We start from the raw sequence: 23802 nt of genomic DNA, 5'->3' as shown, positions 1-23802 counted from the left end.
GCAAGAAGGAATATCCAATGCAATCATCACCTGAAAGGCTGTACAAGCTGGAAAGTAGACCAATAGTTGACCCATTTGGAGAAATCCTGAGACGTTTTGCATTCCAAACTGAGCAAACAAAAGCCCTACTTGAGAATCGAGCTCTGGACCTTCTGATTACCAAACTGACTTTCTGCCCACTGTAGTAAGCATGCTCCACAAACCTAGAGTGCACTAAATATATGCTCCGTGAAGACAATCCAAACATAAGGCGTGAGCAATTTCATGCCTGAAGCTTTACATTCTAGTCTCAAATCGAGACTTTGCAGTCCCTGGGTTTCAGGAATTCCTTGCATCCATCAAACAGCTTGAGTGCAAAAGTGGGGATGTATCTCAGTGGTAGAGCGCATGCTTCGCACGTATGAGGTCCCGGGTTCAATCCCCGGCATCTCCAGGAGCCTCTGTTCCTTATCTTGGCTTTTTTCCAGAAGGCTAGCCTGCCATCATGCAGAAAGAAGAAGTTTGTCATGCAGTTGGGGTGAGAACCCCACTTAAATAGTCAGACATTTGCTTTGGAAAAATCTTTGAACTAGGCATAGTTTGCGCATTTCAAGAAAATCTGAGAATTTTGCATTCCAAAAGAAGGAAATAAATGCCCTCTCTGAGGATCAAACTCAGGACCTTCAGATTATGAGACTGACGCGCTGCCTACTGCGCTAAGAAGGCTGTATATAGGTATCTGTACATAAGACCATGAAGATCATTCAGGTACAAGGCTGAAGGATTTTCCTGACTGACATTGTATACTGCAGAGTCGAATGGGGTGATGTGGCCGTCGGTTCAATGCAGGGTTTCCAATCATACAGTCAAACCTTGCAGAAGTGGGGATGTAGCTCAGTGGTAGAGCGCATGCTTGGCATGTATGAGGCCCCTGGGTTCAATCCCCGGCATCTCCAGACTTTTGCCATGCTTACCTTAGATTTTGGGCCGAAAGCTAGGCTGGCATCATGATGAAGGAAGAGATATGTCCTCCAACCGGGATGAGGACCCCGCTTAATCTGTCAGACGTTTGCCTTGAAAAATCCCATGAAATGGGGCTATCTCATTTTTGATGATTATAGATCAAAAGAATCCTACTTGTTGAAGACATCAAAGTGATGATTCATCTTGACAACCATAATGCTTTGATGATAGAAATCTGTCGCATCTCTCTTGATCATTGGTAAGGGTTCTTCTTCTAAACCAGAGACTCTTTACAGTAGCTTTTAGAAAAACGGAATATTTTGTTTATCTCAATCACCTTCAATCTACAGATTTTTCCGTTCTCTTTCCTTTTGAAAATGCATCCAAAATGCACGTTCTTGATGCTGGGTGCGTAGTAATGACTCCCATAACTTTCTGTCATTTCTTTCATGGTTCCGCGCAGCCATCCATTTGCCACCAATGCTGCCCAAGGTCTTTGTATCAAAGTTCCTTTCCTTTCTGTAAAATTGAAATTTGGAGCACCCCTGCTTATCCCCAAGCCAAGACAGAACATGAACTTTGGTCTGAAATCCTCCTTTGGGGTGATAAGACGTACCTTACAGTGTGCTCTAAGAACTGGTGACTTTGAGAGGGAGCTGCAGGTAATGTTCATGATTTTCATCGATCTGCTCCTGATCCCCACCCCCACAACCTTTCTTGAGCGAGAGATAATTACAGCGCTGAAAGATACTTCAGCCACTCCTTCGATAGCTCAGTTGGTAGAGCGGAGGACTGTAGCATAAAGTCAGACATCCTTAGGTCGCTGGTTCAAATCCGGCTCGAAGGATTTTGTGCTTCGATTTCCATATCTTTCACTTTTATTCAAACAATACCTTCCATTGATTATGATCGAGGCTTTGCAGTCCCTGGGTTTCAGGGATTCCTTGCATCCATCAAACAGCTCGAGTGCAAAAGTGGGGATGTAGCTCAGTGGTAGAGCGCATGCTTCGCATGTATGAGGTCCCGGGTTCAATCCCCGGCATCTCCAGGAGCCTCTGTTCCTTATCTTGGCTTTTTTCCAGAAGGCTAGCCTGCCATCATGCAGAAAGAAGAAGTTTGTCATGCAGTTGGGGTTAGAGCCCCACTTAAATAGTCAGACATTTGCTTTGGAAAAATCTTTGAACTAGGCATAGTTTGCGCATTTCATGAAAATCGGAGAATTTTGCATTCCAAAAGAAGGAAATAAATGCCCTCTCTGAGGATCGAACTCAGGACCTTCAGATTATGAGACTGACGCGCTGCCTACTGCGCTAAGAAGGCTGTATATAGGCATCTGTACATAAGACCATGAAGATCATCCAGGTACAAGGCTGAAGGATTTTCCTGACTGACATTGTATACTGCAGAGTCGAATGGGGTGATGTGGCCGTCGGTTCAATGCAGGGTTTCCAATCATACAGTCAAATCTTGCAGAAGTGGGGATGTAGCTCAGTGGTAGAGCGCATGCTTTGCATGTATGAGGCCCCGGGTTCAATCCCCGGCATCTCCAGACTTTTGCCATGCTTACCTTGGATTTTGGGCAGAAAGCTAGGCTGGCATCATGATGAAGGAAGAGATATGTCCTCCAACCGGGATGAGGACCCCGCTTAATCTGTCAGACGTTTGCCTTGAAAAATCCCATGAAATGGGGCTATCTCATTTTTGATGATTATAGATCAAAAGAATCCTACTTGTTGAAGACATCAAAGTGATGATTCATCTTGACAACCATAATGCTTTGATGATAGAAATCTGTCGCATCTCTCTTGATCATTGGTAAGGGTTCTTCTTCTAAACCAGAGACTCTTTACAGTAGCTTTTAGAAAAACGGAATATTTTGTTTATCTCAATCACCTTCAATCTACAGATTTTTCCGTTCTCTTTCCTTTTGAAAATGCATCCAAAATGCACGTTCTTGATGCTGGGTGCGTAGTAATGACTCCCATAACTTTCTGTCATTTCTTTCATGGTTCCGCGCAGCCATCCATTTGCCACCAATGCTGCCCAAGGTCTTTGTATCAAAGTTCCTTTCCTTTCTGTAAAATTGAAATTTGGAGCACCCCTGCTTATCCCCAAGCCAAGACAGAACATGAACTTTGGTCTGAAATCCTCCTTTGGGGTGATAAGACGTACCTTACAGTGTGCTCTAAGAACTGGTGACTTTGAGAGGGAGCTGCAGGTAATGTTCATGATTTTCATCGATCTGCTCCTGATCCCCACCCCCACAACCTTTCTTGAGCGAGAGATAATTACAGCGCTGAAAGATACTTCAGCCACTCCTTCGATAGCTCAGTTGGTAGAGCGGAGGACTGTAGCATAAAGTCAGACATCCTTAGGTCGCTGGTTCATATCCGGCTCGAAGGATTTTGTGCTTCGATTTCCATATCTTTCACTTTTATTCAAACAATACCTTCCATTGATTATGATCGAGACTTTGCAGTCCCTGGGTTTCAGGGATTCCTTGCATCCATCAAACAGCTCGAGTGCAAAAGTGGGGATGTAGCTCAGTGGTAGAGCGCATGCTTCGCATGTATGAGGTCCCGGGTTCAATCCCCGGCATCTCCAGGAGCCTCTGTTCCTTATCTTGGCTTTTTTCCAGAAGGCTAGCCTGCCATCATGCAGAAAGAAGAAGTTTGTCATGCAGTTGGGGTGAGAGCCCCACTTAAATAGTCAGACATTTGCTTTGGAAAAATCTTTGAACTAGGCATAGTTTGCGCATTTCCAGAAAATCGGAGAATTTTGCATTCCAAAAGAAGGAAATAAATGCCCTCTCTGAGGATCGAACTCAGGACCTTCAGATTATGAGACTGACGCGCTGCCTACTGCGCTAAGAAGGCTGTATATAGGCATCTGTACATAAGACCATGAAGATCATCCAGGTACAAGGCTGAAGGATTTTCCTGACTGACATTGTATACTGCAGAGTCGAATGGGGTGATGTGGCCGTCGGTTCAATGCAGGGTTTCCAATCATACAGTCAAATCTTGCAGAAGTGGGGATGTAGCTCAGTGGTAGAGCGCATGCTTTGCATGTATGAGGCCCCGGGTTCAATCCCCGGCATCTCCAGACTTTTGCCATGCTTACCTTGGATTTTGGGCAGAAAGCTAGGCTGGCATCATGATGAAGGAAGAGATATGTCCTCCAACAGGGATGAGGACCCCGCTTAATCTGTCAGACGTTTGCCTTGAAAAATCCCATGAAATGGGGCTATCTCATTTTTGATGATTATAGATCAAAAGAATCCTACTTGTTGAAGACATCAAAGTGATGATTCATCTTGACAACCATAATGCTTTGATGATAGAAATCTGTCGCATCTCTCTTGATCATTGGTAAGGGTTCTTCTTCTAAACCAAAGACTCTTTACAGTAGCTTTTAGAAAAACTGAATATTTTGTTTATCTCAATCACCTTCAATCTACAGATTTTTCCGTTCTCTTTCCTTTTGAAAATGCATCCAAAATGCACGTTCTTGATGCTGGGTGCTTAGTAATGACTCCCATAACTTTCTGTCATTTCTTTCATGGTTCCGCGCAGCCATCCATTTGCCACCAATGCTGCCCAAGGTCTTTGTATCAAAGTTCCTTTCCTTTCTGTAAAATTGAAATTTGGAGCACCCCTGCTTATCCCCAAGCCAAGACAGAACATGAACTTTGGTCTGAAATCCTCCTTTGGGGTGATAAGACGTACCTTACAGTGTGCTCTAAGAACTGGTGACTTTGAGAGGGAGCTGCAGGTAATGTTAATGATTTTCATCGATCTGCTCCTGATCCCCACCCCCACAACCTTTCTTGAGCGAGAGATAATTACAGCGCTGAAAGATACTTCAGCCACTCCTTCGATAGCTCAGTTGGTAGAGCGGAGGACTGTAGCATAAAGTCAGACATCCTTAGGTCGCTGGTTCAAATCAGGCTCGAAGGATTTTGTGCTTCGATTTCCATATCTTTCACTTTTATTCAAACAATACCTTCCATTGATTATGATCGAGACTTTGCAGTCCCTGGGTTTCAGGGATTCCTTGCATCCATCAAACAGCTCAAGTGCAAAAGTGGGGATGTAGCTCAGTGGTAGAGCGCATGCTTCGCATGTATGAGGTCCCGGGTTCAATCCCCGGCATCTCTAGGAGCCTCTGTTCCTTATCTTGGCTTTTTTCCAGAAGGCTAGCCTGCCATCATGCAGAAAGAAGAAGTTTGTCATGCAGTTGGGGTTAGAGCCCCACTTAAATAGTCAGACATTTGCTTTGGAAAAATCTTTGAACTAGGCATAGTTTGCGCATTTCATGAAAATCGGAGAATTTTGCATTCCAAAAGAAGGAAATAAATGCCCTCTCTGAGGATCGAACTCAGGACCTTCAGATTATGAGACTGACGCGCTGCCTACTGCGCTAAGAAGGCTGTATATAGGCATCTGTACATAAGACCATGAAGATCATCCAGGTACAAGGCTGAAGGATTTTCCTGACTGACATTGTATACTGCAGAGTCGAATGGGGTGATGTGGCCGTCGGTTCAATGCAGGGTTTCCAATCATACAGTCAAATCTTGCAGAAGTGGGGATGTAGCTCAGTGATAGAGCGCATGCTTTGCATGTATGAGGCCCCGGGTTCAATCCCCGGCATCTCCAGACTTTTGCCATGCTTACCTTGGATTTTGGGCAGAAAGCTAGGCTGGCATCATGATGAAGGAAGAGATATGTCCTCCAACCGGGATGAGGACCCCGCTTAATCTGTCAGACGTTTGCCTTGAAAAATCCCATGAAATGGGGCTATCTCATTTTTGATGATTATAGATCAAAAGAATCCTACTTGTTGAAGACATCAAAGTGATGATTCATCTTGACAACCATAATGCTTTGATGATAGAAATCTGTCGCATCTCTCTTGATCATTGGTAAGGGTTCTTCTTCTAAACCAGAGACTCTTTACAGTAGCTTTTAGAAAAACGGAATATTTTGTTTATCTCAATCACCTTCAATCTACAGATTTTTCCGTTCTCTTTCCTTTTGAAAATGCATCCAAAATGCACGTTCTTGATGCTGGGTGCGTAGTAATGACTCCCATAACTTTCTGTCATTTCTTTCATGGTTCCGCGCAGCCATCCATTTGCCACCAATGCTGCCCAAGGTCTTTGTATCAAAGTTCCTTTCCTTTCTGTAAAATTGAAATTTGGAGCACCCCTGCTTATCCCCAAGACAGAACATGAACTTTGGTCTGAAATCCTCCTTTGGGGTGATAAGACGTACCTTACAGTGTGCTCTAAGAACTGGTGACTTTGAGAGGGAGCTGCAGGTAATGTTCATGATTTTCATCGATCTGCTCCTGATCCCCACCCCCACAACCTTTCTTGAGCGAGAGATAATTACAGCGCTGAAAGATACTTCAGCCACTCCTTCGATAGCTCAGTTGGTAGAGCGGAGGACTGTAGCATAAAGTCAGACATCCTTAGGTCGCTGGTTCATATCCGGCTCGAAGGATTTTGTGCTTCGATTTCCATATCTTTCACTTTTATTCAAACAATACCTTCCATTGATTATGATCGAGACTTTGCAGTCCCTGGGTTTCAGGGATTCCTTGCATCCATCAAACAGCTCGAGTGCAAAAGTGGGGATGTAGCTCAGTGGTAGAGCGCATGCTTCGCATGTATGAGGTCCCGGGTTCAATCCCCGGCATCTCCAGGAGCCTCTGTTCCTTATCTTGGCTTTTTTCCAGAAGGCTAGCCTGCCATCATGCAGAAAGAAGAAGTTTGTCATGCAGTTGGGGTGAGAGCCCCACTTAAATAGTCAGACATTTGCTTTGGAAAAATCTTTGAACTAGGCATAGTTTGCGCATTTCCAGAAAATCGGAGAATTTTGCAATCCAAAAGAAGGAAATAAATGCCCTCTCTGAGGATCGAACTCAGGACCTTCAGATTATGAGACTGACGCGCTGCCTACTGCGCTAAGAAGGCTGTATATAGGCATCTGTACATAAGACCATGAAGATCATCCAGGTACAAGGCTGAAGGATTTTCCTGACTGACATTGTATACTGCAGAGTCGAATGGGGTGATGTGGCCGTCGGTTCAATGCAGGGTTTCCAATCATACAGTCAAATCTTGCAGAAGTGGGGATGTAGCTCAGTGGTAGAGCGCATGCTTTGCATGTATGAGGCCCCGGGTTCAATCCCCGGCATCTCCAGACTTTTGCCATGCTTACCTTGGATTTTGGGCCGAAAGCTAGGCTGGCATCATGATGAAGGAAGAGATATGTCCTCCAACAGGGATGAGGACCCCGCTTAATCTGTCAGACGTTTGCCTTGAAAAATCCCATGAAATGGGGCTATCTCATTTTTGATGATTATAGATCAAAAGAATCCTACTTGTTGAAGACATCAAAGTGATGATTCATCTTGACAACCATAATGCTTTGATGATAGAAATCTGTCGCATCTCTCTTGATCATTGGTAAGGGTTCTTCTTCTAAACCAAAGACTCTTTACAGTAGCTTTTAGAAAAACTGAATATTTTGTTTATCTCAATCACCTTCAATCTACAGATTTTTCCGTTCTCTTTCCTTTTGAAAATGCATCCAAAATGCACGTTCTTGATGCTGGGTGCTTAGTAATGACTCCCATAACTTTCTGTCATTTCTTTCATGGTTCCGCGCAGCCATCCATTTGCCACCAATGCTGCCCAAGGTCTTTGTATCAAAGTTCCTTTCCTTTCTGTAAAATTGAAATTTGGAGCACCCCTGCTTATCCCCAAGCCAAGACAGAACATGAACTTTGGTCTGAAATCCTCCTTTGGGGTGATAAGACGTACCTTACAGTGTGCTCTAAGAACTGGTGACTTTGAGAGGGAGCTGCAGGTAATGTTAATGATTTTCATCGATCTGCTCCTGATCCCCACCCCCACAACCTTTCTTGAGCGAGAGATAATTACAGCGCTGAAAGATACTTCAGCCACTCCTTCGATAGCTCAGTTGGTAGAGCGGAGGACTGTAGCATAAAGTCAGACATCCTTAGGTCGCTGGTTCAAATCAGGCTCGAAGGATTTTGTGCTTCGATTTCCATATCTTTCACTTTTATTCAAACAATACCTTCCATTGATTATGATCGAGACTTTGCAGTCCCTGGGTTTCAGGGATTCCTTGCATCCATCAAACAGCTCGAGTGCAAAAGTGGGGATGTAGCTCAGTGGTAGAGCGCATGTTTCGCATGTATGAGGTCCCGGGTTCAATCCCCGGCATCTCCAGGAGCCTCTGTTCCTTATCTTGGCTTTTTTCCAGAAGGCTAGCCTGCCATCATGCAGAAAGAAGAAGTTTGTCATGCAGTTGGGGTGAGAGCCCCACTTAAATAGTCAGACATTTGCTTTGGAAAAATCTTTGAACTAGGCATAGTTTGCGCATTTCAAGAAAATCGGAGAATTTTGCATTCCAAAAGAAGGAAATAAATGCCCTCTCTGAGGATCGAACTCAGGACCTTCAGATTATGAGACTGACGCGCTGCCTACTGCGCTAAGAAGGCTGTATATAGGCATCTGTACATAAGACCATGAAGATCATCCAGGTACAAGGCTGAAGGATTTTCCTGACTGACATTGTATACTGCAGAGTCGAATGGGGTGATGTGGCCGTCGGTTCAATGCAGGGTTTCCAATCATACAGTCAAATCTTGCAGAAGTGGGGATGTAGCTCAGTGGTAGAGCGCATGCTTTGCATGTATGAGGCCCCGGGTTCAATCCCCGGCATCTCCAGACTTTTGCCATGCTTACCTTGGATTTTGGGCAGAAAGCTAGGCTGGCATCATGATGAAGGAAGAGATATGTCCTCCAACCGGGAAAAGGACCCCGCTTAATCTGTCAGACGTTTGCCTTGAAAAATCCCATGAAATGGGGCTATCTCATTTTTGATGATTATAGATCAAAAGAATCCTACTTGTTGAAGACATCAAAGTGATGATTCATCTTGACAACCATAATGCTTTGATGATAGAAATCTGTCGCATCTCTCTTGATCATTGGTAAGGGTTCTTCTTCTAAACCAAAGACTCTTTACAGTAGCTTTTAGAAAAACGGAATATTTTGTTTATCTCAATCACCTTCAATCTACAGATTTTTCCGTTCTCTTTCCTTTTGAAAATGCATCCAAAATGCACGTTCTTGATGCTGGGTGCTTAGTAATGACTCCCATAACTTTCTGTCATTTCTTTCATGGTTCCGCGCAGCCATCCATTTGCCACCAATGCTGCCCAAGGTCTTTGTATCAAAGTTCCTTTCCTTTCTGTAAAATTGAAATTTGGAGCACCCCTGCTTATCCCCAAGCCAAGACAGAACATGAACTTTGGTCTGAAATCCTCCTTTGGGGTGATAAGACGTACCTTACAGTGTGCTCTAAGAACTGGTGACTTTGAGAGGGAGCTGCAGGTAATGTTAATGATTTTCATCGATCTGCTCCTGATCCCCACCCCCACAACCTTTCTTGAGCGAGAGATAATTACAGCGCTGAAAGATACTTCAGCCACTCCTTCGATAGCTCAGTTGGTAGAGCGGAGGACTGTAGCATAAAGTCAGACATCCTTAGGTCGCTGGTTCAAATCAGGCTCGAAGGATTTTGTGCTTCGATTTCCATATCTTTCACTTTTATTCAAACAATACCTTCCATTGATTATGATCGAGACTTTGCAGTCCCTGGGTTTCAGGGATTCCTTGCATCCATCAAACAGCTCGAGTGCAAAAGTGGGGATGTAGCTCAGTGGTAGAGCGCATGTTTTGCATGTATGAGGTCCCGGGTTCAATCCCCGGCATCTCCAGGAGCCTCTGTTCCTTATCTTGGCTTTTTTCCAGAAGGCTAGCCTGCCATCATGCAGAAAGAAGAAGTTTGTCATGCAGTTGGGGTGAGAGCCCCACTTAAATAGTCAGACATTTGCTTTGGAAAAATCTTTGAACTAGGCATAGTTTGCGCATTTCAAGAAAATCGGAGAATTTTGCATTCCAAAAGAAGGAAATAAATGCCCTCTCTGAGGATCGAACTCAGGATCTTCAGATTATGAGACTGACGCGCTGCCTACTGCGCTAAGAAGGCTGTATATAGGCATCTGTACATAAGACCATGAAGATCATCCAGGTACAAGGCTGAAGGATTTTCCTGACTGACATTGTATACTGCAGAGTCGAATGGGGTGATGTGGCCGTCGGTTCAATGCAGGGTTTCCAATCATACAGTCAAATCTTGCAGAAGTGGGGATGTAGCTCAGTGGTAGAGCGCATGCTTTGCATGTATGAGGCCCCGGGTTCAATCCCCGGCATCTCCAGACTTTTGCCATGCTTACCTTGGATTTTGGGCAGAAAGCTAGGCTGGCATCATGATGAAGGAAGAGATATGTCCTCCAACCGGGAAGAGGACCCGCTTAATCTGTCAGACGTTTGCCTTGAAAAATCCCATGAAATGGGGCTATCTCATTTTTGATGATTATAGATCAAAAGAATCCTACTTGTTGAAGACATCAAAGTGATGATTCATCTTGACAACCATAATGCTTTGATGATAGAAATCTGTCGCATCTCTCTTGATCATTGGTAAGGGTTCTTCTTCTAAACCAAAGACTCTTTACAGTAGCTTTTAGAAAAACGGAATATTTTGTTTATCTCAATCACCTTCAATCTACAGATTTTTCCGTTCTCTTTCCTTTTGAAAATGCATCCAAAATGCACGTTCTTGATGCTGGGTGCTTAGTAATGACTCCCATAACTTTCTGTCATTTCTTTCATGGTTCCGCGCAGCCATCCATTTGCCACCAATGCTGCCCAAGGTCTTTGTATCAAAGTTCCTTTCCTTTCTGTAAAATTGAAATTTGGAGCACCCCTGCTTATCCCCAAGCCAAGACAGAACATGAACTTTGGTCTGAAATCCTCCTTTGGGGTGATAAGACGTACCTTACAGTGTGCTCTAAGAACTGGTGACTTTGAGAGGGAGCTGCAGGTAATGTTCATGATTTTCATCGATCTGCTCCTGATCCCCACCCCCACAACCTTTCTTGAGCGAGAGATAATTACAGCGCTGAAAGATACTTCAGCCACTCCTTCGATAGCTCAGTTGGTAGAGCGGAAGACTGTAGCATAAAGTCAGACATCCTTAGGTCGCTGGTTCATATCCGGCTCGAAGGATTTTGTGCTTCGATTTCCATATCTTTCACTTTTATTCAAACAATACCTTCCATTGATTATGATCGAGACTTTGCAGTCCCTGGGTTTCAGGGATTCCTTGCATCCATCAAACAGCTCGAGTGCAAAAGTGGGGATGTAGCTCAGTGGTAGAGCGCATGCTTCGCATGTATGAGGTCCCGGGTTCAATCCCCGGCATCTCCAGGAGCCTCTGTTCCTTATCTTGGCTTTTTTCCAGAAGGCTAGCCTGCCATCATGCAGAAAGAAGAAGTTTGTCATGCAGTTGGGGTGAGAGCCCCACTTAAATAGTCAGACATTTGCTTTGGAAAAATCTTTGAACTAGGCATAGTTTGCGCATTTCCAGAAAATCGGAGAATTTTGCATTCCAAAAGAAGGAAATAAATGCCCTCTCTGAGGATCGAACTCAGGACCTTCAGATTATGAGACTGACGCGCTGCCTACTGCGCTAAGAAGGCTGTATATAGGCATCTGTACATAAGACCATGAAGATCATCCAGGTACAAGGCTGAAGGATTTTCCTGACTGACATTGTATACTGCAGAGTCGAATGGGGTGATGTGGCCGTCGGTTCAATGCAGGGTTTCCAATCATACAGTCAAATCTTGCAGAAGTGGGGATGTAGCTCAGTGGTAGAGCGCATGCTTTGCATGTATGAGGCCCCGGGTTCAATCCCCGGCATCTCCAGACTTTTGCCATGCTTACCTTGGATTTTGGGCAGAAAGCTAGGCTGGCATCATGATGAAGGAAGAGATATGTCCTCCAACCGGGATAAGGACCCCGCTTAATCTGTCAGACGTTTGCCTTGAAAAATCCCATGAAATGGGGCTATCTCATTTTTGATGATTATAGATCAAAAGAATCCTACTTGTTGAAGACATCATAGTGATGATTCATCTTGACAACCATAATGCTTTGATGATAGAAATCTGTCGCATCTCTCTTGATCATTGGTAAGGGTTCTTCTTCTAAACCAGAGACTCTTTACAGTAGCTTTTAGAAAAACTGGATATTTTGTTTATCTCAATCACCTTCAATCTACAGATTTTTCCGTTCTCTTTCCTTTTGAAAATGCATCCAAAATGCACGTTCTTGATGCTGGGTGCGTAGTAATGACTCCCATAACTTTCTGTCATTTCTTTCATGGTTCCGCGCAGCCATCCATTTGCCACCAATGCTGCCCAAGGTCTTTGTATCAAAGTTCCTTTCCTTTCTGTAAAATTGAAATTTGGAGCACCCCTGCTTATCCCCAAGCCAAGACAGAACATGAACTTTGGTCTGAAATCCTCCTTTGGGGTGATAAGACGTACCTTACAGTGTGCTCTAAGAACTGGTGACTTTGAGAGGGAGCTGCAGGTAATGTTCATGATTTTCATCGATCTACTCCTGATCCCCACCCCCACAACCTTTCTTGAGCGAGAGATAATTACAGCGCTGAAAGACACTTCAGCCACTCCTTCGATAGCTCAGTTGGTAGAGCGGAGGACTGTAGCATAAAGTCAGACATCCTTAGGTCGCTGGTTCAAATCTGGCTCGAAGGATTTTGTGCTTCGATTTCCATATCTTTCACTTTTATTCAAACAATACCTTCCATTGGTTATGAAGCATTCCCAAGCTCCGATAAATATTGGAAAAGAAGTGTACTCTATCTGCTTTCAAAGCCAATTGTTGACATACTCATCTCTAGGCGAGGTGGGAAGAGATGTAAACAAGACTTGCTGATCAGAACTAATACCAAAGCATTGCATGGATAAATGTATGCACTTGGAAGACTTCCAACTGCAGTGCACCAAGGGAGCTGCTTGCCAGCCAATCACGCTTTGACTTGCCTACAGTTAGAGGGTCCACCGATGGGCAAGAAGGAATATCCAATGCAATCATCACCTGAAAGGCTGTACAAGCTGGAAAGTAGACCAACAGTTTACCCATTTGGAGAAATCCTGAGACGTTTTGCATTCCAAACTGAGCAAACAAAAGCCCTACTTGAGAATCGAGCTCTGGACCTTCTGATTACCAAACTGACGCTCTGCCCACTGTAGTAAGCATGCTCCACAAACCTAGAGTGCACTAAATATATGCTCCGTGAAGACAATCCAAACATAAGGCGTGAGCAATTGCATGCCTGAAGCTTTACATTCTAGTCTCAAATCGAGACTTTGCAGTCCCTGGGTTTCAGGAATTCCTTGCATCCATCAAACAGCTTGAGTGCAAAAGTGGGGATGTATCTCAGTGGTAGAGCGCATGCTTCGCATGTATGAGGTCCTGGGTTCAATCCCCGGCATCTCCAGGAGCCTTTGTTCCTTATCTTGGCTTTTTTCCAGAAGGCTAGCCTGCCATCAAGCAGAAAGAAGAAGTTTGTCATGCAGTTGGGGTGAGAGCCCCACTTAAATAGTCAGACATTTGCTATGGAAAAATCTTTGAACTAGGCATAGTTTGCGCATTTCAAGAAAATCTGAGAATTTTGCATTCCAAAAGAAGGAAATAAATGCCCTCTCTGAGGATCGAACTCAGGACCTTCAGATTATAAGACTGACGCGCTGCCTACTGCGCTAAGAAGGCTGTATATAGGCATCTGTACATAAGACCATGAAGATCATCCAGGTACAAGGCTGAAGGATTTTCCTGACTGACATTGTATACTGCAGAGTCGAATGGGGTGATGTGGCCGTCGGTTCAATGCAGGGTTTCCAATCATACAGTCAAACCTTGCAGAAGTGGGGATGTAGCTCAGTGGTAGAGCGCATGCTTTGCATGTATGAGGCCCCGGTTTCAATCCCCGGCATCTCCAGACTTTTGCCATGCTTACCTTGGATTTTGGGCAGAAAGCTAGGCTGGCATCATGATGAAGGAAGAGATATGTCCTCCAACCGGGATGAGGACCCCGCTTAATCTGTCAGACGTTTGCCTTGAAAAATCCCATGAAATGGGGCTATCTCATTTTTGATGATTATAGATCAAAAGAATCCTACTTGTTGAAGACATCATAGTGATGATTCAGCTTGACAATCATAATGCTTTGATGATAGAAATCTGTCGCATCTCTCTTGATCATTGGTAAGGGTTCTTCTTCTAAACCAGAGACTCTTTACAGTAGCTTTTAGAAAAACAGAATATTTTGTTTATCTCAATCACCTTCAATCTACAGATTTTTCCGTTCTCTTTCCTTTCGAAAATGCATCTAAAATGCACGTTCTTGATGCTGGGTGCGTAGTAATGACTCCCATAACTTTCTGTCATTTCTTTCATGGTTCCGCGCAGCAGCCATCCATTTGCCACCAATGCTGCCCAAGGTCTTTGTATCAAAGTTCCTTTCCTTTCTGTAAAATTGAAATTTGGAGCACCCCTGCTTATCCCCAAGCCAAGACAGAACATGAACTTTGGTCTGAAATCCTCTTTTGGGGTGATAAGACGTACCTTACAGTGTGCTCTAAGAACTGGTGACTTTGAGAAGGAGCTGCAGGTAATGTTCATGATTTTCATCGATCTACTCCTGATCCCCACCCCCACAACCTTTCTTGAGCGAGAGATAATTGCAGCGCTGAAAGATACTTCAGCCACTCCTTCGATAGCTCAGTTGGTAGAGCGGAGGACTGTAGCATAAAGTCAGACATCCTTAGGTCGCTGGTTCAAATCTGGCTCGAAGGATTTTCTGCTTCGATTTCCATATCTTTCACTTTTATTCAAACAATACCTTCCATTGGTTATGAAGCATTCCCAAGCTCCGATAAATATTGGAAAAGAAGTGTACTCTATCTGCTTTCAAAGCCAATAGTTGACATACTCATCTCTAGGCGAGGTGGTAAGAGATGTAAACAAGACTTTCTGATCAGAACTAATACCAAAGCATTGCATGGATAAATGTATGCACTTGGAAGACTTCCAACTGCAGTGCACCAAGGCAGCTGCTTGCCAGCCAATCACGCTTTGACTTGCCTACAGTTAGAGGGTCCACCGATGGGCAAGAAGGAATATCCAATGCAATCATCACCTGAAAGGCTGTACAAGCTGGAAAGTAGACCAACAGTTTACCCATTTGGAGAAATCCTGAGACGTTTTGCATTCCAAACTGAGCAAACAAAAGCCCTACTTGAGAATCGAGCTCTGGACCTTCTGATTACCAAACTGACTTTCTGCCCACTGTAGTAAGCATGCTCCACAAACCTAGAGTGCACTAAATATATGCTCCGTGAAGACAATCCAAACATAAGGCGTGAGCAATTTCATGCCTGAAGCTTTACATTCTAGTCTCAAATCGAGACTTTGCAGTCCCTGGGTTTCAGGAATTCCTTGCATCCATCAAACAGCTTGAGTGCAAAAGTGGGGATGTATCTCAGTGGTAGAGCGCATGCTTCGCACGTATGAGGTCCCGGGTTCAATCCCCGGCATCTCCAGGAGCCTCTGTTCCTTATCTTGGCTTTTTTCCAGAAGGCTAGCCTGCCATCATGCAGAAAGAAGAAGTTTGTCATGCAGTTGGGGTGAGAACCCCACTTAAATAGTCAGACATTTGCTTTGGAAAAATCTTTGAACTAGGCATAGTTTGCGCATTTCAAGAAAATCTGAGAATTTTGCATTCCAAAAGAAGGAAATAAATGCCCTCTCTGAGGATCAAACTCAGGACCTTCAGATTATGAGACTGACGCGCTGCCTACTGCGCTAAGAAGGCTGTATATAGGTATCTGTACATAAGACCATGAAGATCATTCAGGTACAAGGCTGAAGGATTTTCCTGACTGACATTGTATACTGCAGAGTCGAATGGGGTGATGTGGCAGTCAGTTCAATGCAGGGTTTCCAATCATACAGTCAAATCTTGCAGGAGTAGGGATGTAGCTCAGTGGTAGAGCGCATGCTTTGCATGTATGAGGCCCCAGGTTCAATCCCTGGCATCTCCAGACTTTTGCCATGCTTACCTTGGATTTTTGGCAGAAAGCTAGGCTGGCATCATGATGAAGGAAGAGATATGTCCTCCAACCGGGATGAGGACCCCGCTTAATCTGTCAGACGTTTGCCTTGAAAAATCCCATGAAATGGGGCTATCTCATTTTTGATGATTATAGATCAAAAGAATCCTACTTGTTGAAGACATCAAAGTGATGATTCATCTTGACAACCATAATGCTTTGATGATAGAAATCTGTCGCATCTCTCTTGATCATTGGTAAGGGTTCTTCTTCTAAACCAGAGACTCTTTACAGTAGCTTTTAGAAAAACGGAATATTTTGTTTATCTCAATCACCTTCAATCTACAGATTTTTCCGTTCTCTTTCCTTTTGAAAATGCATCCAAAATGCACGTTCTTGATGCTGGGTGCGTAGTAATGACTCCCATAACTTTCTGTCATTTCTTTCATGGTTCCGCGCAGCCATCCATTTGCCACCAATGCTGCCCAAGGTCTTTGTATCAAAGTTCCTTTCCTTTCTGTAAAATTGAAATTTGGAGCACCCCTGCTTATCCCCAAGCCAAGACAGAACATGAACTTTGGTCTGAAATCCTCCTTTGGGGTGATAAGACGTACCTTACAGTGTGCTCTAAGAACTGGTGACTTTGAGAGGGAGCTGCAGGTAATGTTCATGATTTTCATCGATCTGCTCCTGATCCCCACCCCCACAACCTTTCTTGAGCGAGAGATAATTACAGCGCTGAAAGATACTTCAGCCACTCCTTCGATAGCTCAGTTGGTAGAGCGGAGGACTGTAGCATAAAGTCAGACATCCTTAGGTCGCTGGTTCAAATCCGGCTCGAAGGATTTTGTGCTTCGATTTCCATATCTTTCACTTTTATTCAAACAATACCTTCCATTGATTATGATCGAGACTTTGCAGTCCCTGGGTTTCAGGGATTCCTTGCATCCATCAAACAGCTCGAGTGCAAAAGTGGGGATGTAGCTCAGTGGTAGAGCGCATGCTTCGCATGTATGAGGTCCCGGGTTCAATCCCCGGCATCTCCAGGAGCCTCTGTTCCTTATCTTGGCTTTTTTCCAGAAGGCTAGCCTGCCATCATGCAGAAAGAAGAAGTTTGTCATGCAGTTGGGGTTAGAGCCCCACTTAAATAGTCAGACATTTGCTTTGGAAAAATCTTTGAACTAGGCATAGTTTGCGCATTTCATGAAAATCGGAGAATTTTGCATTCCAAAAGAAGGAAATAAATGCCCTCTCTGAGGATCGAACTCAGGACCTTCAGATTATGAGACTGACGCGCTGCCTACTGCGCTAAGAAGGCTGTATATAGGCATCTGTACATAAGACCATGAAGATCATCCAGGTACAAGGCTGAAGGATTTTCCTGACTGACATTGTATACTGCAGAGTCGAATGGGGTGATGTGGCCGTCGGTTCAATGCAGGGTTTCCAATCATACAGTCAAATCTTGCAGAAGTGGGGATGTAGCTCAGTGGTAGAGCGCATGCTTTGCATGTATGAGGCCCCGGGTTCAATCCCCGGCATCTCCAGACTTTTGCCATGCTTACCTTGGATTTTGGGCAGAAAGCTAGGCTGGCATCATGATGAAGGAAGAGATATGTCCTCCAACCGGGATGAGGACCCCGCTTAATCTGTCAGACGTTTGCCTTGAAAAATCCCATGAAATGGGGCTATCTCATTTTTGATGATTATAGATCAAAAGAATCCTACTTGTTGAAGACATCAAAGTGATGATTCATCTTGACAACCATAATGCTTTGATGATAGAAATCTGTCGCATCTCTCTTGATCATTGGTAAGGGTTCTTCTTCTAAACCAGAGACTCTTTACAGTAGCTTTTAGAAAAACGGAATATTTTGTTTATCTCAATCACCTTCAATCTACAGATTTTTCCGTTCTCTTTCCTTTTGAAAATGCATCCAAAATGCACGTTCTTGATGCTGGGTGCGTAGTAATGACTCCCATAACTTTCTGTCATTTCTTTCATGGTTCCGCGCAGCCATCCATTTGCCACCAATGCTGCCCAAGGTCTTTGTATCAAAGTTCCTTTCCTTTCTGTAAAATTGAAATTTGGAGCACCCCTGCTTATCCCCAAGCCAAGACAGAACATGAACTTTGGTCTGAAATCCTCCTTTGGGGTGATAAGACGTACCTTACAGTGTGCTCTAAGAACTGGTGACTTTGAGAGGGAGCTGCAGGTAATGTTCATGATTTTCATCGATCTGCTCCTGATCCCCACCCCCACAACCTTTCTTGAGCGAGAGATAATTACAGCGCTGAAAGATACTTCAGCCACTCCTTCGATAGCTCAGTTGGTAGAGCGGAGGACTGTAGCATAAAGTCAGACATCCTTAGGTCGCTGGTTCATATCCGGCTCGAAGGATTTTGTGCTTCGATTTCCATATCTTTCACTTTTATTCAAACAATACCTTCCATTGATTATGATCGAGACTTTGCAGTCCCTGGGTTTCAGGGATTCCTTGCATCCATCAAACAGCTCGAGTGCAAAAGTGGGGATGTAGCTCAGTGGTAGAGCGCATGCTTCGCATGTATGAGGTCCCGGGTTCAATCCCCGGCATCTCCAGGAGCCTCTGTTCCTTATCTTGGCTTTTTTCCAGAAGGCTAGCCTGCCATCATGCAGAAAGAAGAAGTTTGTCATGCAGTTGGGGTGAGAGCCCCACTTAAATAGTCAGACATTTGCTTTGGAAAAATCTTTGAACTAGGCATAGTTTGCGCATTTCCAGAAAATCGGAGAATTTTGCATTCCAAAAGAAGGAAATAAATGCCCTCTCTGAGGATCGAACTCAGGACCTTCAGATTATGAGACTGACGCGCTGCCTACTGCGCTAAGAAGGCTGTATATAGGCATCTGTACATAAGACCATGAAGATCATCCAGGTACAAGGCTGAAGGATTTTCCTGACTGACATTGTATACTGCAGAGTCGAATGGGGTGATGTGGCCGTCGGTTCAATGCAGGGTTTCCAATCATACAGTCAAATCTTGCAGAAGTGGGGATGTAGCTCAGTGGTAGAGCGCATGCTTTGCATGTATGAGGCCCCGGGTTCAATCCCCGGCATCTCCAGACTTTTGCCATGCTTACCTTGGATTTTGGGCAGAAAGCTAGGCTGGCATCATGATGAAGGAAGAGATATGTCCTCCAACAGGGATGAGGACCCCGCTTAATCTGTCAGACGTTTGCCTTGAAAAATCCCATGAAATGGGGCTATCTCATTTTTGATGATTATAGATCAAAAGAATCCTACTTGTTGAAGACATCAAAGTGATGATTCATCTTGACAACCATAATGCTTTGATGATAGAAATCTGTCGCATCTCTCTTGATCATTGGTAAGGGTTCTTCTTCTAAACCAAAGACTCTTTACAGTAGCTTTTAGAAAAACGGAATATTTTGTTTATCTCAATCACCTTCAATCTACAGATTTTTCCGTTCTCTTTCCTTTTGAAAATGCATCCAAAATGCACGTTCTTGATGCTGGGTGCTTAGTAATGACTCCCATAACTTTCTGTCATTTCTTTCATGGTTCCGCGCAGCCATCCATTTGCCACCAATGCTGCCCAAGGTCTTTGTATCAAAGTTCCTTTCCTTTCTGTAAAATTGAAATTTGGAGCACCCCTGCTTATCCCCAAGCCAAGACAGAACATGAACTTTGGTCTGAAATCCTCCTTTGGGGTGATAAGACGTACCTTACAGTGTGCTCTAAGAACTGGTGACTTTGAGAGGGAGCTGCAGGTAATGTTAATGATTTTCATCGATCTGCTCCTGATCCCCACCCCCACAACCTTTCTTGAGCGAGAGATAATTACAGCGCTGAAAGATACTTCAGCCACTCCTTCGATAGCTCAGTTGGTAGAGCGGAGGACTGTAGCATAAAGTCAGACATCCTTAGGTTGCTGGTTCAAATCAGGCTCGAAGGATTTTGTGCTTCGATTTCCATATCTTTCACTTTTATTCAAACAATACCTTCCATTGATTATGATCGAGACTTTGCAGTCCCTGGGTTTCAGGGATTCCTTGCATCCATCAAACAGCTCGAGTGCAAAAGTGGGGATGTAGCTCAGTGGTAGAGCGCATGTTTCGCATGTATGAGGTCCCGGGTTCAATCCCCGGCATCTCCAGGAGCCTCTGTTCCTTATCTTGGCTTTTTTCCAGAAGGCTAGCCTGCCATCATGCAGAAAGAAGAAGTTTGTCATGCAGTTGGGGTGAGAGCCCCACTTAAATAGTCAGACATTTGCTTTGGAAAAATCTTTGAACTAGGCATAGTTTGCGCATTTCAAGAAAATCGGAGAATTTTGCATTCCAAAAGAAGGAAATAAATGCCCTCTCTGAGGATCGAACTCAGGACCTTCAGATTATGAGACTGACGCGCTGCCTACTGCGCTAAGAAGGCTGTATATAGGCATCTGTACATAAGACCATGAAGATCATCCAGGTACAAGGCTGAAGGATTTTCCTGACTGACATTGTATACTGCAGAGTCGAATGGGGTGATGTGGCCGTCGGTTCAATGCAGGGTTTCCAATCATACAGTCAAATCTTGCAGAAGTGGGGATGTAGCTCAGTGGTAGAGCGCATGCTTTGCATGTATGAGGCCCCGGGTTCAATCCCCGGCATCTCCAGACTTTTGCCATGCTTACCTTGGATTTTGGGCAGAAAGCTAGGCTGGCATCATGATGAAGGAAGAGATATGTCCTCCAACCGGGAAGAGGACCCCGCTTAATCTGTCAGACGTTTGCCTTGAAAAATCCCATGAAATGGGGCTATCTCATTTTTGATGATTATAGATCAAAAGAATCCTACTTGTTGAAGACATCAAAGTGATGATTCATCTTGACAACCATAATGCTTTGATGATAGAAATCTGTCGCATCTCTCTTGATCATTGGTAAGGGTTCTTCTTCTAAACCAAAGACTCTTTACAGTAGCTTTTAGAAAAACGGAATATTTTGTTTATCTCAATCACCTTCAATCTACAGATTTTTCCGTTCTCTTTCCTTTTGAAAATGCATCCAAAATGCACGTTCTTGATGCTGGGTGCTTAGTAATGACTCCCATAACTTTCTGTCATTTCTTTCATGGTTCCGCGCAGCCATCCATTTGCCACCAATGCTGCCCAAGGTCTTTGTATCAAAGTTCCTTTCCTTTCTGTAAAATTGAAATTTGGAGCACCCCTGCTTATCCCCAAGCCAAGACAGAACATGAACTTTGGTCTGAAATCCTCCTTTGGGGTGATAAGACGTACCTTACAGTGTGCTCTAAGAACTGGTGACTTTGAGAGGGAGCTGCAGGTAATGTTAATGATTTTCATCGATCTGCTCCTGATCCCCACCCCCACAACCTTTCTTGAGCGAGAGATAATTACAGCGCTGAAAGATACTTCAGCCACTCCTTCGATAGCTCAGTTGGTAGAGCGGAGGACTGTAGCATAAAGTCAGACATCCTTAGGTCGCTGGTTCAAATCAGGCTCGAAGGATTTTGTGCTTCGATTTCCATATCTTTCACTTTTATTCAAACAATACCTTCCATTGATTATGATCGAGACTTTGCAGCCCCTGGGTTTCAGGGATTCCTTGCATCCATCAAACAGCTTGAGTGCAAAAGTGGGGATGTAGCTCAGTGGTAGAGCGCATGTTTTGCATGTATGAGGTCCCGGGTTCAATCCCCGGCATCTCCAGGAGCCTCTGTTCCTTATCTTGGCTTTTTTCCAGAAGGCTAGCCTGCCATCATGCAGAAAGAAGAAGTTTGTCATGCAGTTGGGGTGAGAGCCCCACTTAAATAGTCAGACATTTGCTTTGGAAAAATCTTTGAACTAGGCATAGTTTGCGCATTTCAAGAAAATCGGAGAATTTTGCATTCCAAAAGAAGGAAATAAATGCCCTCTCTGAGGATCGAACTCAGGACCTTCAGATTATGAGACTGACGCGCTGCCTACTGCGCTAAGAAGGCTGTATATAGGCATCTGTACATAAGACCATGAAGATCATCCAGGTACAAGGCTGAAGGATTTTCCTGACTGACATTGTATACTGCAGAGTCGAATGGGGTGATGTGGCCGTCGGTTCAATGCAGGGTTTCCAATCATACAGTCAAATCTTGCAGAAGTGGGGATGTAGCTCAGTGGTAGAGCGCATGCTTTGCATGTATGAGGCCCCGGGTTCAATCCCCGGCATCTCCAGACTTTTGCCATGCTTACCTTGGATTTTGGGCAGAAAGCTAGGCTGGCATCATGATGAAGGAAGAGATATGTCCTCCAACCGGGAAGAGGACCCGCTTAATCTGTCAGACGTTTGCCTTGAAAAATCCCATGAAATGGGGCTATCTCATTTTTGATGATTATAGATCAAAAGAATCCTACTTGTTGAAGACATCAAAGTGATGATTCATCTTGACAACCATAATGCTTTGATGATAGAAATCTGTCGCATCTCTCTTGATCATTGGTAAGGGTTCTTCTTCTAAACCAAAGACTCTTTACAGTAGCTTTTAGAAAAACGGAATATTTTGTTTATCTCAATCACCTTCAATCTACAGATTTTTCCGTTCTCTTTCCTTTTGAAAATGCATCCAAAATGCACGTTCTTGATGCTGGGTGCTTAGTAATGACTCCCATAACTTTCTGTCATTTCTTTCATGGTTCCGCGCAGCCATCCATTTGCCACCAATGCTGCCCAAGGTCTTTGTATCAAAGTTCCTTTCCTTTCTGTAAAATTGAAATTTGGAGCACCCCTGCTTATCCCCAAGCCAAGACAGAACATGAACTTTGGTCTGAAATCCTCCTTTGGGGTGATAAGACGTACCTTACAGTGTGCTCTAAGAACTGGTGACTTTGAGAGGGAGCTGCAGGTAATGTTCATGATTTTCATCGATCTGCTCCTGATCCCCACCCCCACAACCTTTCTTGAGCGAGAGATAATTACAGCGCTGAAAGATACTTCAGCCACTCCTTCGATAGCTCAGTTGGTAGAGCGGAGGACTGTAGCATAAAGTCAGACATCCTTAGGTCACTGGTTCAAATCCGGCTCGAAGGATTTTGTGCTTCGATTTCCATATCTTTCACTTTTATTCAAACAATACCTTCCATTGATTATGATCGAGACTTTGCAGTCCCTGGGTTTCAGGGATTCCTTGCATCCATCAAACATCTTGAGTGCAAAAGTGGGGATGTAGCTCAGTGGTAGAGCGCATGCTTCGCATGTATGAGGTCCCGGGTTCAATCCCCGGCATCTCCAGGAGCCTTTGTTCCTTATCTTGGCTTTTTTCCAGAAGGCTAGCCTGCCATCATGCAGAAAGAAGAAGTTTGTCATGCAGTTGGGGTGAGAGCCCCACTTAAATAGTCAGACATTTGCTTTGGAAAAATCTTTGAACTAGGCATAGTTTGCGCATTTCAAGAAAATCGGAGAATTTTGCATTCCAAAAGAAGGAAATAAATGCCCTCTCTGAGGATCGAACTCAGGACCTTCAGATTATGAGACTGACGCGCTGCCTACTGCGCTAAGAAGGCTGTATATAGGCATCTGTACATAAGACCATGAAGATCATCCAGGTACAAGGCTGAAGTTTTTTCCTGACTGACATTGTATACTGCAGAGTCAAATGGGGTGATGTGGCCGTCGGTTCAATGCAGGGTTTCCAATCATACAGTCAAATTTTGCAGAAGTGGGGATGTAGCTCAGTGGTAGAGCGCATGCTTTGCATGTATCAGGCCCCGGGTTCAATCCCCGGCATCT

General features: G+C 44.2%; 13 non-coding genes across 13 annotated transcripts; 1 reads left to right on the top strand and 12 right to left on the bottom strand.

Annotated features, from left to right (window-relative positions):
- The first annotated feature begins 862 nt into the window (after positions 1-862).
- TRNAA-GGC (transfer RNA alanine (anticodon GGC)) lies at positions 863-935 on the top strand. Its single transcript has one exon. It is a non-coding gene; the product is annotated as a tRNA-Ala (tRNA).
- Positions 936-2189: 1254 nt separating this feature from the next.
- Positions 2190-2262, bottom strand: TRNAM-CAU (transfer RNA methionine (anticodon CAU)). The gene has a single exon. It is a non-coding gene; the product is annotated as a tRNA-Met (tRNA).
- A 1483-nt stretch (positions 2263-3745) lies between these two features.
- Positions 3746-3818, bottom strand: TRNAM-CAU (transfer RNA methionine (anticodon CAU)). Its single transcript has one exon. It is a non-coding gene; the product is annotated as a tRNA-Met (tRNA).
- Positions 3819-5301: 1483 nt separating this feature from the next.
- TRNAM-CAU (transfer RNA methionine (anticodon CAU)) lies at positions 5302-5374 on the bottom strand. Its single transcript has one exon. It is a non-coding gene; the product is annotated as a tRNA-Met (tRNA).
- Positions 5375-6852: 1478 nt separating this feature from the next.
- TRNAM-CAU (transfer RNA methionine (anticodon CAU)) lies at positions 6853-6925 on the bottom strand. The gene has a single exon. It is a non-coding gene; the product is annotated as a tRNA-Met (tRNA).
- Positions 6926-8408: 1483 nt separating this feature from the next.
- TRNAM-CAU (transfer RNA methionine (anticodon CAU)) lies at positions 8409-8481 on the bottom strand. The gene has a single exon. It is a non-coding gene; the product is annotated as a tRNA-Met (tRNA).
- A 3038-nt stretch (positions 8482-11519) lies between these two features.
- On the bottom strand, positions 11520-11592 carry TRNAM-CAU (transfer RNA methionine (anticodon CAU)). Its single transcript has one exon. It is a non-coding gene; the product is annotated as a tRNA-Met (tRNA).
- Positions 11593-13620: 2028 nt separating this feature from the next.
- On the bottom strand, positions 13621-13693 carry TRNAI-UAU (transfer RNA isoleucine (anticodon UAU)). The gene has a single exon. It is a non-coding gene; the product is annotated as a tRNA-Ile (tRNA).
- Positions 13694-17280: 3587 nt separating this feature from the next.
- On the bottom strand, positions 17281-17353 carry TRNAM-CAU (transfer RNA methionine (anticodon CAU)). Its single transcript has one exon. It is a non-coding gene; the product is annotated as a tRNA-Met (tRNA).
- Positions 17354-18836: 1483 nt separating this feature from the next.
- TRNAM-CAU (transfer RNA methionine (anticodon CAU)) lies at positions 18837-18909 on the bottom strand. The gene has a single exon. It is a non-coding gene; the product is annotated as a tRNA-Met (tRNA).
- Positions 18910-20392: 1483 nt separating this feature from the next.
- TRNAM-CAU (transfer RNA methionine (anticodon CAU)) lies at positions 20393-20465 on the bottom strand. The gene has a single exon. It is a non-coding gene; the product is annotated as a tRNA-Met (tRNA).
- Positions 20466-21948: 1483 nt separating this feature from the next.
- TRNAM-CAU (transfer RNA methionine (anticodon CAU)) lies at positions 21949-22021 on the bottom strand. The gene has a single exon. It is a non-coding gene; the product is annotated as a tRNA-Met (tRNA).
- Positions 22022-23503: 1482 nt separating this feature from the next.
- On the bottom strand, positions 23504-23576 carry TRNAM-CAU (transfer RNA methionine (anticodon CAU)). Its single transcript has one exon. It is a non-coding gene; the product is annotated as a tRNA-Met (tRNA).
- Positions 23577-23802: the final 226 nt, after the last annotated feature.

This window comes from Triturus cristatus, chromosome 4_1 (genome assembly GCF_964204655.1).
Source record: "Triturus cristatus chromosome 4_1, aTriCri1.1, whole genome shotgun sequence".
NCBI classification, from domain to species: domain Eukaryota; kingdom Metazoa; phylum Chordata; class Amphibia; order Caudata; family Salamandridae; genus Triturus; species Triturus cristatus.
The sequence above is the reverse complement of the archived record's forward strand: the minus strand, read 5'-3'. Positions and strand labels throughout refer to the sequence as shown.